Source organism: Narcine bancroftii, chromosome 8 (genome assembly GCF_036971445.1).
Source record: "Narcine bancroftii isolate sNarBan1 chromosome 8, sNarBan1.hap1, whole genome shotgun sequence".
Classification (NCBI taxonomy): Eukaryota; Metazoa; Chordata; class Chondrichthyes; order Torpediniformes; family Narcinidae; genus Narcine; species Narcine bancroftii.
The window spans coordinates 85315627-85331932 of record NC_091476.1 but is presented as its reverse complement, the minus strand read 5'-3'; the positions used below and the strand labels follow the sequence as shown (position 1 = coordinate 85331932).

General features: G+C 48.1%; 1 long non-coding RNA gene across 7 annotated transcripts in view; it reads right to left on the bottom strand.

The window, feature by feature from the left end:
• Positions 1-8820, bottom strand: part of LOC138740992 (uncharacterized) — a 39737-nt gene extending 30917 nt beyond the window's left edge. For 6 of the 7 annotated variants that reach the window (XR_011343252.1, XR_011343253.1, XR_011343249.1 and 3 more), the window contains exon 1: positions 2913-2999. This is a non-coding gene — a long non-coding RNA (uncharacterized lncRNA). Of the gene's footprint in view, positions 1-2912; positions 3000-8670 lie in introns of those variants that run through there. The other variant, XR_011343250.1, reaches the window with a different exon arrangement.
• Between the last annotated feature and the right edge of the window lie 7486 nt (positions 8821-16306).

The window sequence follows — 16306 nt, the reverse complement described above, 5'->3', positions numbered from 1 at the left end:
TCAAAACTCCTGAAGAAAGTATTACATCAGTTCCCTCACATGCATCTCTAGGCAACCCCTCCAAAATGCTGGAGAACTCAGCGGTTCCTGCAGCATCCATAGGAGACACAGAATCTGTATATAACCAATGTTTCAGGCCTAAGCACTTTTTCGAGGTCTGAACAAAAATCAGACTCAGGCCTGAAACATTAGATCTATATTTTAGCTTAGATATGCAACAGGTACTTTTGGCCCATGAGCCCGTGCCACCCAATTACACACAATTGACTGACAACCCCAGTACATTTTGAAGGGTGGGAGGAAACTGGAGCACTTGGATACAGGAGAACATGCAAACAGACTGCAATGGTTTCGAACATGGGTTGCTGGCATTGTAACAGCATTGACCTAACAGTGCTGCCCATGGCTACTTTGCCTCCTGTGGGCACTGGGGAACCTGCTGAGCTCCTCCAGCACTTTGGTGTAGTAACTGCAATCACAGCATCTTCAGACTTTCCTGTTTCAGCCCCTCTGTGGACTCCATGTTTACCTGCCTTTATTTCAAAAGCTTTGCATTCATGAAGGTGCGTCTGTCCTCAGAACCAACCTCCCACTTCTATAACAGTTTCTTTCCGACAGTTATCGGGTCTCCTTGTTACATTAATCACAGACTGCTCCAACACCACAAGAGGACTGTCTGCAATATTGCAATGCCAAAAGAGATGTCAAAAGAAATTGGTGAAGATAAGGTGGTAGATGTGGTGTAATTCATTTTAAAGGCATTTGTAAAGTTTCCCCATGGTGGCTCATTCAGAAAGTCATGAGGCATGGGATCCAAGGAACCTGCAGAGAGCAGAGGGTAGTAGGAGATGGAATGTATTTTGCCTGGAGATCAGTGACTAGTGATATTCCTCAGGGATGTGTCTGGAATCCAAGCTCTTTTTGATTTTTGTAAATGGGTTGCATAAGTTTGCAGATGGACATGAAGGTTGAAGCTGTTGTGGACAGTGTAGAATGTTGTTATAGGGTACAAAATGATATGGACAGGCTACAGATTTGATCAGATAGGTGGTAGATGGAGTTCAATCCAGATAAGTGTGAAGTGATGCACTTTGGAAAGTCAAATTTGAAGGTGGAGCACGTGGTTAATGACAAGATTCTTAACAGGGTGAAGGAACAGAGAGATCTAGGGGACCAGGTCCAGAGATCCTTCAAGGTTGCCACAAAAGTTGATAGGATGGTTAAAAAAGGCCTGTGTTGTGTTGGCCTTCATTAGTTGGCGGACTGAGTTCAAGAGTTGTGAAGCAATTATTTCAGCTCTATAAAACTCAAGTTAGAGCACACTTGGAATATTGCATCCGGTTCTGCATCCTCATTACAGAAAAAATGGAGATGCCTTGGAGAGGGTGCAGAAGAGATTTAACAGGATGTTGCCTGGATTGGAGAATGTGATAGTACAGATTCTATCACCAATGTGTATATGTACAGATTGCAGTGTAAGATAACTGATTGGCTGAGAAAGTAGCCACACCTACTGGCAGGTCATAAAGGATTGCTCCTAGCCAGACCAGGTCATTCTGGACTGGTCGACCTACTTGTGATATGCTCCAGTCTTTTAGTTAATGAAAGCCTTGGTTTGGATCAACAAGTCTTTGATTCTTTCAACGCGCTCTACAATTTTATTAACTAAAAGGTTTTGAAGGGATGGAGCGTATGCTATGGCTGAAATGCCTTAACATCGACCCACAGTCAGCTACAGCCTCAAATGACTTTAAGCATTGGGTGAGATGCTTCGAAACATACTTACAGCTCCTTGACCCTGCCGTCGACTACTAATATTGATGACTATGGTGTCCCCGAGAGTCTACCAGAGTGTCCAGGTCATGACCACGTACGCCGCAGCCTTGAAGGTGCTGAAAAGGCTCTACGAGTGATCGGTTAACAGGGTCTATGCTCGGTACAAACTTGCTACAAGGAGGCAATAGCCTGGTGAGTCCTGTAGAGCTTATATTCAGGCAGTAAGGGCAATGGGCAGGGACTGTGCCTGCACAGACAGAACTGCTGCGGAGACCACAGACGATCTCATTCGGGATGCCTATGTGGCCGGGGTTCAATCGAATGAGGTGAGGCAGAGCCTGCTAGAGCATTGGGGAGAAAACCTAGAGGACGTGATCCGGATTGCAGAGACGATGGAGGGTGCAGTCTTAAGTATGGACACGTAGTCTCGGGGCTGTACCCCACATTCTGATGTGAGTAGGATGCCCTCCCTCTACCCTACTACTGCCGCTACACTGTCTGATGCAACCACAAAGTGTAATTTCTGTGGGAGCAACAAGCACAGCAGGTCCCAGTGCCCGGTGAGAAAAGCCAGGTGCCAGAAGTGCCTTAAAATGGCCACTTTGCTGTAGTCTGTCACTCCAAAATGGCCACTGTCAAACACAGTGCCTCGTATGAAGCCCAATTGCCATTCTCCATTTCAGACACCACTTCTTCAGAGCTCTCATCCAATGAGAGTGAGGACTCCACCACGTGGCAGCGCCTGACATCACGGGGCAGACGCCGAGCGCGGATGTTACAACCCACCCTAGCCGCAATGACGTTCACCCTACCTCACGAAGCAACGTCCGACCAGGCCCCAGCTCCGACCTCAATAGCCACCGCCGCCGCCGACCAGGGACCCACTGCCACTACCAACTGGGGACCCGCCACCACCGAGGCAGCTGACCAGGTACCAACAACTGCGACTGACGCTTCCAACCGGGGACCTACTGACGCTGCCGATGGGGACACGCTGCCGTGACCGACACTACCGATCTGGTACCCACCAACGCTGCCGACTGGGGACCCGACGCTGCTGACCAGGGACCCACCGCCGCCGACCGCCTGACTGATCGCCCCACCGCTGACAGCAAGCAGCGACCCCCAACACTTACCGTTGGCTGGCCGACACCCCCAGCAGGCTGCAGGCAGCAACACCAACTCCTCGATGCTGTCTCTTCAGGCCCAACTCTTTGCGTGATGTCATCATGCACACATTGTGTCATCACACACACGTTGTGTGATGTCATCACGCAGGACTCCACTGTCCCCATTACAAGCCTCTGCATCAGTAACCCTCAACCAGGACTTACCTCAACCCCTCATAAAAGCAATGGAACTGATTAAAGTGCATGGACAGTATACCAATTGCTTATTTGACTCGGGGTCAACTGACAGTTTTATCTGTCCAGACCTGGCCCACCGTTGCAGACTGGCTATTCTCCCACTGCACAGAGAATTTCATTGGAGACCAGATTGCACTCGACTGGGGTAAAATGACATACTGCGTGGCAACCCTGAAAGTCCAGGGCATCACCTTCACAGACTTCAAACTATTAGTCCTTCCCCAATTGTGCACCCCTGCACTGCTGGGACTGGATTTTCAGTGCCAGTTTCAATCCATTTCCCTGCACTTTGGGGGGCCTCATGCTCCACTCTCTGTCTGTAACCACTCCACCCCGGAAGCCTCCTGCCAGCGGCAGCCTGATCCACCCGCCTCCATGCCCCAGGGCTTCACCTGTGGTCTTTCCACCCTCCGAGTTGCTCAACCAGCGCTTTTCGCAAACCTCACCCCTGGCTGGAAGCCTGTGGCCACCAAAAGCCAGCAATATAGTTATGAACACAGGAAATTCATCACAAGCGAGGTGCACAGACTGCTTGATGAGGGCATTATCGAACCTAGCTCGAGTCCATGGAGGGCCCAGGTGGTGGTTGTTAAAAATGTGGAGAAGCCACAGATGGTGGTTGACTGGTTCTTCACGCTTCTGGATGCGTATCCCCTTCCACGGATCACGGATGTGGTGAATCAGATCATCCAATACCGTGTATTTTCCACCATTGATTTATGTTCGGCCTATCATCAGCTCCTGATCCGCCAAGAAGACCGACCTTTCACGGCCTTTGAAGTGAATGGGCGGCTGTATCAATTCCTCAGGGTACCCTTTGGTGTCATAAATGGTGTCACAGTCTTCCAGTGGGAAATGGACTGGATGGTGGACCAGAATGGGCTGACAGCTACTTTCTCGTATCTGGACAATGTCACCATCTGTGGCCATGTCACGGAGGATCACGATGCCAACCTTGAGAATTTTTTTCAGACTCCAATTCGGCTGAACTTGACCTACAATTTCGACAAGTGTGTCTTCCGGACCACTCAACTCGCAATTCTGGGTTCTGTGGTGGAGAACAGGGTGGCCATGCTGGACCCTGACTGCATGTGTCCGCTCATGGACTTGCCCACCCCCCTCCACACCCAGAAGGCACTCAGACGCTGCCTGGGCTTTTTCTCTTACTATGCCCAATGGATTCCACACTATGCCGACAAGGCACGGCCACTCATCAAGACCACCTCCTTCTCCCTGTCAACCGAAGTCAGAGTGGCCTTCGACCGCATCAAATTGGACATCGCTGCTGGAATGCTTCATGCCATTGATGAGTCCATTCCATTCCAAGTCGAGAGAGATGTGTCCGACTTTGCACTGGGAGCCACTTTGTATCAGGCCTGCCGGCCGGTAGCCTTCTCCAGCACACTCCAGGGTCCTGAGAGCTGACACTCCTCTGTCGAGACGGAGGCCCAGGCCATAGTCGAAGCAGTACGTCATTGGAGACACTACCTCACTGGCAGGTGCTTTACGCTGCTGACCGATCAATGCGCAGTCTCCATGTTTAGCAATACCCAGCGAGGTAAGATCGAGAATGACAAAATCGCCAGGTGGAGAATCCAGCTCTTCACCTTTAATTATGACATACTGTATCATCCTGGTAAACTCAATGACCCCCCAGGTGTGCTCTCCAGGGGGACTTGCACCAACATACAACTGGAAAGGCTGCAGAGACTCCATGAGGAGCTCTGTCATCCAGGGGCCACTAGGTTCACGCACTTTGTCAAAGCTCGCAACCTGCCCTACACGGTCGAGGAGATTCGCTCCATGACCCGAGCCTGCCCAGTGTGCGCTGAGTGCAAGCCCCATTTCTTCTGTCTGGAGAACGCCCATGTCATCAAAGCTACCCGTTCCTTTGAGCTTCTCAGCGTAGACTTCAAGGGGCCCCTACCATTGACCAACTGTAACACCTACATCCTTATGGCCATTGACGAGTACTCCCGTTTCCTGTTTGCTGTTCCCTGCTCAGACATGACTACCTCCTCAGTTATAGAGGCTCTGCACAGCATCTTCGCCATCTTCGGGTACCCCAGTTACATCCACAGTGACAGGGGGTCGTCGTTTATGAGCGCAGAGCTGTGGCAGTACCTTCTGGAGCGTGGTATTGCTTCAAGCAGGACCACCAGCTATAACCCATGCGGAAATGGGCAAGTCGAAAGAAAGAATGCCACTGTCTGGAAAACGGTTACGCTTGCCCTCCAGTCCAAAGGTCTCCCCACCTCTCGCTGGTAGGATGTGCTTTCCATCCGCTCCCTTCTATGCACTGTGACCAATGCCACCCCCCCATGAAAGGATGTTTTCTTTCCCGAGGAAATCCCAATCAGGAACAACATGGCCAGCATGGCTCACGGTTCCCGGTCCGTTGCTCTTATGACGCCACATCCAGTACTCAAAGAATGACCCCTTGGTTGACCAAGTGACTCTGCTCCATGCAAACCCTCATTATGCCTACGTTGAGTAGCCGGACGGACGGGAGGACACAGTCTCGGTAAGGGACCTAGCCCACGCCGGATCAGGCGCAGCAGTGCCTTTAACCCAACCTCCCCCTATTCCTTCTCCCCCAGGTCATTTGCTTGAACTGAGGGACCAGCACCACCTCATCAGCTCAGGCCAGACTGTCAACAACGCCATTGAGGAATTGAGCGAAGCAGTGGCCACACCCTACGGGCCTGCCGGCGACACGACTCCGGCGACCCCAATCCTGGCACCACAGCGGTCACGCCAGATGGTCAGGCCCCCTGACCGGTACAGCCTCTAACCTCCATCCACCCCAGGGTCAGTTCTCAAAGAAGGGGTGAATGTGATAGTACAAATTCTATCACCAATGTGTATATGTACATATGTACAGATGGTAGTGTAGGATGACTGTGATTGGCTGAGAGCATAGCCACACCTACTGGCAGGTCTTCAAGGGTTGCTCCTAGCCAGACCAGGTCATTCTGGACTGGTCGACCTACTTGTGATATGCTCCAGTCTTTTAGTTAATAAAAGCCTTGGTTTGGATCAACAAGTCTTTGGTTCTTTCAACGCGGTCTACAGAGAACATATGTTACGAAGCAAGTTTGTTAGAGCTATGACTTTTCTCTTTGGTGCGATGAAGAATGAGAGATGATTTAATAGAGGTCTACAAGATTATGAGGGGCCAAGTTTAAGATTATATAAGATTATGAGGGGAGGAAAGTTCAGAGGAGATATCAGAGGTATGTTTTTACACAAAGAGTGGTGGGTGCCTGGAATTTATTGCCAAGTGAGTGGTGAAGGCTGGTACAATAGGGACATTCAAAAGAGAGAGGCCCATGAATAATAGTGGGGTTATGGAAAAATTAGATTGTTGTGATATAGGTTTCCATAGATTGATGCAACATCATGGGGTGAAGGGCCAGTACTGGCCTGTATTATTCTATGTTCAATAACTTCTCCTTCAGCTCCTCCCACTTACTCCAAGGCAATGATTACAGTTATATCTGACTTTTGGTTGGCTAGATGGTGCAATCCCTGCTACAAACCTACACCGCCAAGGCTCACCAACTCTTCTTCCACTATATCGACCACTAGATGCTGTGCCTCATGAACCCATGATTAGCTTGTCAACTTTATCCACTTTGCTGCTAATTTTCACCCCAACCTCAAATTCACAGTCTATCTCTGGCAACTCTCTCCCCTTTCTCAATCTCTGCCTCCATCTCTGAAGACAAACTATCTACCGACATCTTTGATAAATCTATCAACTCCCACAATTACCTCAACTACATCTCATCACACCTTATCCTCTGTAAAGATTCTATGGCTTCCTCTCAATTCCTCCATCTCCATCACATTTGCTCATATTATAGGTCTTCCATTCCAGAACATCCAAGGTGTTCTCCTTCATCAAAAAACATGTCTCACCCTATACTGACATTAACTCAGCCCTCACCTGCATCTCTCTTATTTCTGCCCTGGTTCCCTCTGCCCCATAATACCCCTTGTCCTCACCAACTACCCCACCAGCCTCCTCATCCAACATACTATCCTCCATAATCTCTGCCACTTACAATGTGATCCCACCACCAGCACATCTTCCCCTCTCCTTCCCTTTCCACCTTCTGCAGAGGCTTTCCTGTCCAGGTCTCCCTCATCCATTCATCCCTTCCCACTAATTGCCCCTTCAGAACCTATCCCTGTAACCACAGGAAATGCTGTACCTGCTCCCACATCCCTCCCCACCATATGTGGCCCCAACCAATCCTTCCAAGTGAAGTATGGGTCATCTACTGCAACCGTTGCTCCAGTTATGACCTCCTCTACATCACAGAGACTGGATGCAGACCGGGAGGTCATTTTGTTGAGCACCTTTGCTCCGTCCACTCCAATTGCAAGCATCTCCCAGGGGCTAACCATTTTAATTCTACACACCATTCCTGCACCATCATGTCTATCTATGGCCTCATGCACTGCCAAATTGAGGCCATCCACAAATTCTACGAACAACACCTAATATTCCATCTGGGCACTCTCCAACCAGATCGTATTAACATCGTTGGTGTCTCTCTTTCCCTACCCCTCTATCTTCTTTCCTCCAGCCCCCATCCCCTCCCTCTCCTTTCAGAGAGGTTCCCTCTCTCCAATCACTTCAGCTTTTCCCTTCTAACCACCTGCAGTTACCTATGACATCTTACTTGCTACTCCCCCTGCCCCTTCCTCCCTCTTCTCCTCCCTTCCCTTCACCTGCCCCCATCTTTGTTTTTTGATCAGGCGCCTGTCTGTTTCTTGCTTAGGCCCGGAACCCCTTTATTTCCTTCTGAGTTTCTGCAGAACATTTATATAATTTCATATTTATTTTCCTTTTAATTAATGCATCCTGTTATTGACCTTCTTTTCATGAGGGACCTGTTCACCTGCAGCGAGAATTTCGATGCAGATTTACATTGTTCAATGGATATGACAATAAACACGTCATCGTTCAATGAATGAATGAGTGCAACCATTGTCTGCTTCAACCTCTACTCCAGGATAGAGAGGAAACAACAAATGGCTACAAGGACAAACTCCCAAAGCACAGGAAACTGATTTAGCAGCACGTCCAACACAGGCACACCTTGCCCAGAGGAAACACACAGAATGATAAGTGCATCTGTTGCAACTGGGTCATGGACACTGCACAAATAACAGGGAAGTGACACATTGTGCTGCAAAGGTCAGTGGTGAAAGGAGCTAAAAAATTAGATCAGACTCTGAACAGACACTGTGCAAAATCCCAACCTGCTGTATTGATTACCACCTCACATCTCAATCCTCATTTTCCTCCTCACTCTATCAGCTTGGGGTGCTATCTGGACTAATATCAGTTCAAGTTCAAGTTTGAAGTTTATGCTTATTGTAACATGTACTGGGATTCAGTGACAGAGGTTGCTTGGTGAGCAGAACATGGAAGTTAGAACAGTGCAGCACAGTACAGACCTTTGTCCTTCGATAGAGTGCTGACCTATGATAAAGACTAAACCGTCCCTACCTTGTAACCCTCCATTTTCCTTCCATCCATATGCATTAAATGCCCCTAATGTTTCAGCTGCCTTCTTGAGAGAGTGCCTCACAACAATTTTGCAATGAATGGGAGGTTGAAGTTGGTGATGCCTGTGCAAGTTTGATCAAAGATTTAACAATCTCCTCAGACTTCTTACAAAGTAGACTACTTACCAATGTAACCAGGGATCCTCGATGTCATAATCAATCAAATGATGAGTTGATATCAAGGGCAGTGGAGCATGAAACATTGGTTATCTATCATTAGCTCCTATGCACGCAATGTGACCTGCTGAGTTTCTCCAGCTTTTTGTTGCATTTCCACGATATCAAGGGCAGTTTCTCTCATCAGCGCTGGACCAAGGCTGAACTGAAGTCGGAGGCTGAGGACTTTGACAGAACCTATGCTCAATCTCAGCGAGGAGGTCGTTATGATGCCATTGCCATTGTAGAGCCCAGTCGATCATCCTTCAGAAACTGGGAAGGTGAATGGCCGTGTGGTATTTGTCCTGCTTCTTGTGGATGGGACATACCTGGGTGATCTTCCATGTTGTCAGGAAGATGCCTGTTGGAACAGAGTGACACATGGAATGAAGTGATTAACACAATGCTATTACAGAGCCAATGACTCCAATTTGAATCCAGCACTGTCTGTAAGGAGTTTGTACATTCTCCCTGTTTCTGAAACATAGGAACATAGGACGTAGAAACAGGAGTAGGCCAAAAATGGCCCATCGAGGCTGCTCCGCCATTCAATACGATCATGGCTGATCTAACACAAGTCTTTAGTATTATGAACATATGTGGGGTACCCGAACAGAATAAATATGGTGCAGAGTGCTTTAATGACCATGGCTGTGGTCATGTCTGGGCAGAGAATAGTGAATGGGAAGAGTGAGTATTGATCCACAATGTTCAGGAATTAGCTGTTCTGATTTGTGGTCGGGAGGGGCCCCTTGAAGTCTATGCTGAGGCATTCAAAGGGGTGAGTGGCTTTGATGAGTTGGGGTCTCTCTGGCCTGTAAAATTGCGGCTTGCATTTCGCACAGACCAGTCAATTGCGTGTCAGCTCTCTGACTTCCTCCAACCACGTAGGGAAGGTTACAGGCCCTCACAAAGTGGTAGAGTCTCGTGACCCCTGGTTGGCAGAGGCTATCGTGGAGGGCGTGCAGGTGATTTATTTGCACCCTGGCACAGGTTCCTCTGGACAGCATGTCGGGGAGCTTGTTGAGCTTACCTAGCTCAACAATGACAAGATCTCTTAATTATAGGTGGTTAGCTCAATTCTCCACCGCATGATCATGTCATTCTTAATTTTGCCTTGCTGTTTGTTATTAAACATAAACGCGATGGCTCTCTGGTCCATCAGCAGGGTGAATGGCCTGCCGGCCAAGCAGTGCCTCCAGTGGTGCACGACCTCCACTATAGCCTGTGCCTCCTTCTCCATGGTGGAGAGGCAGCCTGCCTTTCGTGTGTGAAAATAATGCCCCAGGCCTGCCTGCTTGGTTCAGTGTGGCAGCCAGGGCGAAGTCGAAGGCATCACTCCACTTGGAACTTGACGGCGTGGCGATCTGCCTTGGCGATCTCATCTCTGATGCTCTCGAAAGCCTTACAGGCCTCCGCTGACGGGGGAAAGGTCATGGTTTTCACCAGGCGTTGGGCCTTGTCGGCATAGTTGGGGACCCATTGTGTGTAATACGAAAAGAGCCCCTTTTTAAAGCCTTGGGGTTCTGTGGAAGAGGTAATTCTAGGAGGGTGTGCATGCACTCAGGATCGGGGGCAATCACACCCTGCTCCACCACATACCCCAGGATTGCCAGCATCTCTTTGCTGAACACACTTTGTATGTTAGATTGAGGGCTTTCGCAGTGCCCAGGAACCTCTGCAGGTTGTTGTCATGTTCTTTCTGGTCATGGCCATATATGGTGAAATTATCCAAGTATGAGTAAGTTGCTTTTAACCCATTGTCATCCGCCATGTGGTCCATTTCCCTTTGGAACACCAACACCAAGTTTGTGAGGCTGAAAGGGACCTGTAAGAATTGGTACAGTTGACCGTTGGCCTCAAATGCTGTGTAGGGGCAGTCCTTTGGGCGGATAGGGATCTGATGGTATGCTGACTTGAGATCTATGGTTGAAAAGACCCTGTATTTTGCAATCTCATTCACCAAGTCATCAATTCGGGGTGGGGGTAGGCATCGAGTAGGATGAACAGGTTGATCGTTCCACTATACTCAATCATCATCTGGTTCTTCCCTGCCCCTTTAGCACCAGCACCTGTGCCCTCCATGGACTATTACTGGGCTCTAATTCCCTCCCTCAGCAACCATTCCAACTCAGACTTAATGAATCCCCTGTCCTCCAGGCTATACCATCTACTCTTAGTGGTCACAGTTTGGGGTGAGGTTTTGGAACAGAGTGAGGGGTGGGGGGAAGGGAGCCGTAGGGTGGCCAGGACGCAGGTGGGTAGTGCTGGCCCACCTCCTAGTGCATGATTTGAAAGGGGGAGGGGGCGAGGGACCTCCTGGAACTGGTTGTTCCTGACTGTGAGTGGGGAATGGGGGCCATCAAACTGCATCAGTACCCCTTTTAGCTGGCACTGGAAATCCAGTCCCAATATGATGAGGGTGGAGAGATGGGGCATCACCAGCAGTCTGAAATTTTTGTATTGCGTCTCCCCCACAGTTAGGTGCACGGAGCACTTCCCACAGATTTCTGTTGAGAGGAACTTGGAGGCACTTCCAAGGGGACACAGTCAGGGAGTAGCGATCGGCAGTGCATGGGTGTATGAAACTCTTCATGCTCCCCGTGTTGAACAGGCAACCCATGGTGTGAACCTTTACCTCTATGTCCATCATGGACCATCTCAGCTGGTGTTCTTGACTCTGGTCCAAGATAATCAAGGCTAACGTTGGTTCACTGTCTGATCCATTGCTGCCATGTCATTGAGTCGGTGGCTTCCCCCATGGATCGCACGCAGTGGGTCCTGGAAGTGAAGCCAGCACGGACATCCCTCCCTGTCATGATGTGGGTCCGGAGGTTTGTTTCTCCACAACCGGAAGTGATGACTGGAGCTGGTTGAGCTAAGATGGTGATGCCGGTTGTGGGCCTCACGTGGCGCTGCTTATGGGGGGCTTAGATTGGCATACCCTTGCATAGTGTACTTTCTGCTGGCAGTTTGAGCAGGTTGTGCTAAATGCAGGACAGTACTTTTGGGGATCCTTGCTCTGGTCACAGTAGTTGCAGCCCGCACAATCTCATCGACTGACTCACCCGGACCTTGGCTGGAAGCACGCGTACCTGGCGTTCCTTGGCACTCCATATTGTTGCCAGAGCAGGGCCATAACCTCTCCATACTCCGTGCAATTGCAGATCAGTTGGAGGGCACGATGGCCGACCGCTGCGAATAGTAGATCATACTCATCGCTGTCTGCTGAGATTTCATGGCACTTCATGTAGGCCACATGTTGAATTTCATGGAGGCCTCTGCGCCTTTTGGGTCGATCTCCAGCTTCACCAACCGAATCACCTTATTCATGGTGTTTAAAATTAGCACAATCAATGACGACCCACAGACACAAAGGTCCAAAGAATTTATTGATCTAAAGATCCAAGCAGGTCTCAGTATGCTGATGGCTTAAGTCTAAGGGCAGGTATGGGGGAGGAGACTAGGGCTTTCGGCCTTTATTAGCGGTCTTAGATGGAGGGGTTACCGGTTCCGCAGGTGGGTCAGCCTGTCCAGCTCAGTGGGGATGGTGCCCACAATACCATGTTCCACCACAGGGGGTAACATCTGCTATATTCCCTTCCTCGATTACTGCCTTCAAAAATTCAGTCAGGTTTGTGCACACTCCAAAAACGTATGGGGGCTGTAGGCTAATTGGTGTATTCATCTCACGTGGGCTCATGGGCCAGAGGGGCTTGTTACTGTGCTGAATCTATACATTTAAAAACAAATTAAAATTTTAATAAAATTAATTTTCTCTCGATCATCTATTTGAGCTCAGACGTAGAGGTGAGCCCATTAATTTTTTTTTCATGATTATTGTTTGTGAAGTTTTTCCCAAGTTTTATTTTGAGGTTGGGGAGTTGATCCGTGCACATCCTGTACCCATAAACAGACACACCCTGGCTTATCAGCCTTAATGCATCGATTGCCATAACACCCATTCATAGAATCAATTGTAAAAAAAATGCTTGCTTTCTGAGCAATGTGATTAGGGATCCTCCAGATTATGAATGAAAATATCCTCATCTTTGTTCACACAATTCACAATGGAAATCTTTACAAATGGATTGTGATCATTCAACAATGCTCAAACATTGCTCATTTGTTTCTGACAATAAATGGAACTCTTACACAATGGGACGACTGCCCAGGCCATCGGGTCAGGATGTTGATCACACTTCTTTTCATTGTTGAAACACGATGTGGTTGGTGTTGTTGTGTCAGTGGTGATTACTTCAACATGTCCCCAGAGTGCTGGCTCAGTAACTGATTGAGAGGAAGTGCTGGGGAACAAGTCACCTTTCTCACATTTGTTGTGAGTGCAAGGACAAATCCATGCAACAAACTTGAACTAACCTTCTACTGAAAGAGTTCGCACAGTCTGCTTGCTTTATGACCCCAATTCATCAGCAGGAGCTGGTTTATAAATAACATGCTCCAGACATGCAATAATTCATCAACATACAACAGCACATGTATGGTGTGATGAATCAGAGAGACTTTCAAGCAGTTCAAAATTTATTATCATTTGTCTGTAGATATACAACCAAATCAAATGGCTTTTCTTCCGAGCATGGTGCATTCACATACAGAAATACACAGCACATATCATACATACAAATAAATATCTAAATTCTTGGAATAATTACTAAGAGATAGAGTTCATCAATTTCACAGCTATTTCCCAGTCTGACTGCCCTGATTTTGATTGTCCGGTACCTCTGTCCTGATGGTAGTGGGTCAAATATTTGATCACTGCCTGGCAGAGGCAGCAGACCCTGTTGATTGGAGAAGGGGCAGACTAACCTCCTCAGCACTGAGGGACCTGGTTACAATCAGTCAGTTTAATGGGCAGGCAATCACCCTATTCTAACTTCTATGGATGGGAGGGGATTATCTGGAAGGTGAAAAGCTTCCTGAGAAAATGCAATCCCCACCCACCCAACAAGCCCCTCTCCTCTGGATCCCTGTGATCTCTGGCCCACAACTGCTCAAAGTGAAGAAGCACTTGTGACAACACTGTGAATGACAAGGCCACAGACTGGGAGCACACAGAAGCAGTGCTGCACGAACAATGGGGAAGGGGGGGGGGGGGGGGGAGAAAAAACGGACCGCATCAGTCCCAGAGAACCCACCAAACCGTAACATCATGCACCTCCTGTCCCATGTGTGGAAGAGTCTGTGAGCCCAGAGTCATCCAGATCAGCCCCCTATGAGCCCATGAAACCAGAGTGTAAGTGAATCCTGATCCTGAACAACTGCAAAAGTATGGAAGGAAGCAGTTACACATTGATGGAATCAGCGATCAATAGTATATTAGTCCTGAAGTGCTTCCTGTAAGTCTATACATTAATTAGGTAACCTGGTCTTGCTGTTGCACCATAATGTTGGAGGACTTTTCAATATAGATGCTGATCCATTGTGTGAAAGCAAAGACCTCACTAATCCACATTTTGGGAATGTCCCAAAGTAGGAAGATTTTAGGGAAACATTTTTCAATCTTTAACAATGATATTTAAACAGTAAAATAGATCCTTGCCCTTTAATTGCCTTGTTTGGCTTCATTCACGATCCGACACTACCTTTGTCAGCATCTCAAGTGAAGGTTTTAGCTTTTAGAACATTGATAGGCAGACAAAAGATGAACTTCCACTGACTCATGGATAGTGGCTCCAGGATGTAACGGCATATTTAAGTTTTGAAAAAAATTAGATTCAATATCAGAGATTTAAAAGTTTAAGTTTGAAAGGATACAGGGTCCATTCATTGGCATTTGGGCTTCTCCAACGATGCTCCATCTGGCTTCTGGAGGTAGCGACCCAATCCAGTTTTGACGTTCTTTCTCTTCACTTTAAAAAAAAATGCATACATATATACTCATGATAAATAAATAAACAACAGGGGAGGGAACAGTGTGACAGGAAGTCAAATTGTATTACAAAAACATACTGCAGGGTGTAGAAGAAAATCCTGCTTAAAGCTTATGGGGATAATCTCACTGTTTGGGAAATGGTGATAGAGTACCAGATGGGGAGTCAAGCAAGGAGATCACAGAGGTGACCAACGAGCTTGGGGCTTTCTTAGGGAGGATCCTTGTAAGTGGGATGAAGCATGAAACCTTCACAGATAGTCCAAGCACGAATATTATGGAGGGCTATCCTATGGGTCAATGGGACAAGGCAGAATAATAGTTCAGCATTGACTAGATGGGCCAAAGGGCCCCCTTTCTGAGCTGTAATGTTCTATGATTCGGTGGAAAAACACACGACACCTCCAAATCGGAGGAGCAAAACCTCATATTCCGTCTAGACACCCTCCAACCACATGGCATTAACACCGCCTTCTCCACTTTCCTCTGTCTCTGTTCATAGAAAAACCCCCTCTCCTGATGAATATTCAGCTTTTCTCTCCCACCTTCCTATTCATGTCCACCTCTGGACACTTGGCCGTTGGCCTGTGCTCCCCCCAGCGGCCTTTCTTCCCTACACCCCTAACCTTTTTATTCAGGTGCCTGCGTGCTTTTTTACTCATACCTTGATAAATAGCTTAGGCTCGAAACACTGTTAAATATCTTTGTTATCGTATGAACACTGCAGGACCTGCTGAGTTTCTCCAACAGTTTTGTGAACTTATACCTGACCCCATGTTTCATGACTATGGTCTTTGTTTGCTCCCTTGACCAAGTGACTGCTCTGAATAAAGTTGTATTGACAGTGGTGACTGCACTGCGTTACTGCAAATAAATCACATGCCTGCCACTGAAAGCCCATCCTCTGCCAGTGTGCTCAGATCATCCATGCTGCCCATCTCCTTCTCACTGAAGACAAGAACTTTTCTGTGGGGGCAAGATGATGGGCTTCAGTCATGTGCGGAGGCCGAGGACACCACATGTGGGTATGTCCCCATCGTGACCCACCTTTCGCTGGTACTGCCACAAGTGCATGAGGCTTTGGGGCATCATTCATCTGGGCCCAGAGCTCGAACCACCACTGTCCAGTGGGAGGGCAGCACGGCCAGATTGAATGTGGCCCCATTCCTTCACCAACTAAGTTTATGCATTTTACTCTTACCTTTGGTTTATACAGGTGGTCCTCGACTTCTGACCTACACAAGTTACGTCCACTCACACATGAGCAAATTTTTAAAAGTCTTTATTAAAACTACTGTACAAGTACATATTTTGTATTAAAAGTACTGTATACAGTGGTCCGCACTCCCGGCAGAATCCCGAGGTCCCCGCTCCCTGTTCCCAGTGGCAGCCCAAGATCCCTGATCTCCAGGTCATGACCAAACCCAAGTTACAACCAATCAAACCCAGTGCAAGAGCAATGAATGTTCTCTGCTGCACTGGAGACTCGAATGGGTTCAATTCTAGGTTTGGTCATCCCAGGGAGGTC